This window comes from Hemiscyllium ocellatum, chromosome 35 (assembly GCF_020745735.1).
Source record: "Hemiscyllium ocellatum isolate sHemOce1 chromosome 35, sHemOce1.pat.X.cur, whole genome shotgun sequence".
NCBI lineage: Eukaryota > Metazoa > Chordata > Chondrichthyes > Orectolobiformes > Hemiscylliidae > Hemiscyllium > Hemiscyllium ocellatum.
In genome coordinates, this window is record NC_083435.1 from 30,638,174 (window position 1) to 30,640,673 (window position 2,500).

At 50.0% G+C, this 2,500-nt stretch overlaps 1 protein-coding gene across 1 annotated transcript in view; it reads left to right on the plus strand.

Moving 5' to 3' along the window:
* LOC132832869 (erythroid membrane-associated protein-like) overlaps positions 1-2,500 on the plus strand; it is a 31,541-nt gene that overhangs the window by 944 nt on the left and 28,097 nt on the right. The gene's annotated exons all lie outside the window — the stretch shown is intronic.

A 2,500-nucleotide genomic window follows, 5' to 3' on the forward strand; every position in this document is an offset into this window, starting at 1 on the left:
TGAGGGACACACACACACACACAGAGCGGTGAGTGAGTGAGTGAGGGACACACACACACACACAGAGCGGTGAGTGAGTGAGTGAGGGACACACACACACACACACAGCGGTGAGTGAGTGAGGGACACACACACACACAGAGCGGTGAGTGAGTGAGGGGGACACACACACACAGCGGTGAGTGAGTGAGGGGGACACACACACACACACACACACACAGAGCGGTGAGTGAGTGAGGGACACACACACACACACACAGAGCGGTGAGTGAGTGAGGGACACACACACACACACACACACAGCGGTGAGTGAGTGAGGGACACAGACACACACACACAGAGCGGTGAGTGAGTGAGTGAGGGACACACACAGAGCGGTGAGTGAGGGACACACACACACACACACAGAGCGGTGAGTGAGTGAGGGACACAGACACACACACACACACACACACACACACAGAGCGGTGAGTGAGTGAGGGACACAGACACACACACACACTCACACAGAGCGGTGAGTGAGTGAGGGACACAGACACACACACACACACACACACACACACAGAGCGGTGGGGGCAGCCCTGGCTGGGAGGGGACCGGCCCAGTTCTGCACGGTATGGTATGGTCTGGGTGAGCTGGAGCACTGTCTCACCCTGCAATGACCCAAGGTACAACCAAAGGGCAAGTATAAATAGCACGGTATACCCAGGGATACTGCTTTTGGAATGCTCCTTGATGGCTTTGACTTTGATAAAGGACTTCCCTTCTCTTAAGATTTTTTAAAAAAAAAACAATCACTTTCAGATGCAGTTATCATTTTCATTTATGAAGAGCTCTGACTCCTTAGAAGCTACATTTGTGAAGTGACTGGGTGGGAGGTATGTTGGCCTTTATTGGTCAGAGTATTGAGTACAGGAGTTGGGAGGTCATGTTGCGGCTGTACAGGACATTGGTTAGGCCACTGTTGGAATATTGTGTGCAATTCTGGCCTCCCTACTATAGGAAGGATGTTGTGAAACCTGAAAGGATTAGACGAGGTTTACAAGGATGTTGCCAGGGTTGGAGGATCTGAGCTGCAGGGAGAGGCTGAACAGGCTGGGGCTGTTTTCCCTGGAGCGTCAGAGGCTGAGGGGTGACCTTATAGAGGTTTATAAAATCATGAGGGGCATGGATAGGATAAACAGACAAGGTCTTTTCCCTGGGATCGGGGAGTCCAAAACTAGAGGGCACAGGTTTAAGATGAGAGGGGAAGGGTATAAAAGAGACCTAAGGGGCAACTTTTTCATGCAGAGGGTGGTACGTGTATGGAATGAGCTGCCAGAGGAAGTGGTGGAGGCTGGTACAATTGCAACATTTAAAAGGCATCTGGATGGGTATATGAGCAGGAAGGGGTTGGAGGGATATGGGCTGGGTGCTGGCAGGTGGGACTAGATTGGGTTGGGATAACTGGTCAGCAGGCTCTTCAGTTGAGCCTGTTCCCGTGTTGTACATCTCTATGATCCTTTGAATCTGAATTCAGTCAAACCCTGGGATGAAGAATCTAATGATGGCTGTGAAACAGTTGCCAATTGTCAGAAACCTCCACCTGGATCCCCCCTGCCCTTTAAGCATCCTTACCTGGCCTGGCCTCCTTGAGACTCCAGCCCCACAGCCATGTGTAACCAGTTGTCTCTTGCCTGCTCTCTGGACAATAAACCTTGGCCTGAGCTAGCAACGCTCACATTCCACGAATGAATGAAGTGAAAAGAGCAGGAGTAGGCCATTCAGCCCGACAGGCTTGGTCCATCATTCCACAAGATCACGCATTAATTCCACTTGCATGTCTGTTCAACCCAGCGTCCATGGCATTGATTCCTTCATAGCTCAGTAACATTCCTGCCCCAGCTTGGGATTCCCCAAAGTGGGCAATCTCATTCCTGTGGGCCTCAGGAAGACCAGTCAGTTTTAAGTAAAGATATGAATTTTCAATTGGAAGGAATTGCATGACAAATTTTAGAATTTCTACTGTAAAATACATATTAAAGCAACATCAACCAAATAGTACTTAGTCAGTAATTAATACAGTGAATGATTAGATTAGATTAGATTACTTACAGTGTGGAAACAGGCCCTTCGGCCCAACAAGTCCACACCGACCCGCCGAAGCGCAACCCACCCATGCCCCTACATTTATCCCTTTCTTAACACTACGGGCAATTTAGCATAGCCAATTCACCTGACCCGCACATCTTTGGACTGTGGGAGGAAACCCACGCAGACACGGGGAGAACGTGCAAACTCCACACAGACAGTCACCTGAGTCGGGAATTGAACCCGGGTCTCAGGCGCTGTGAGGCAGCAGTGCTAACCACTGAGCTGTACAAAAGGTGCTTCTTTATAACCTCTTAACACAGCGCCAGGCTGAGACATTACACCACATCAGACTCTTGTTGAGATGTAGCTATCTCCAACCGGTGTGCCAGCCTGACTTGCCAGCTCAACACGCCTGTGCAAACAAACA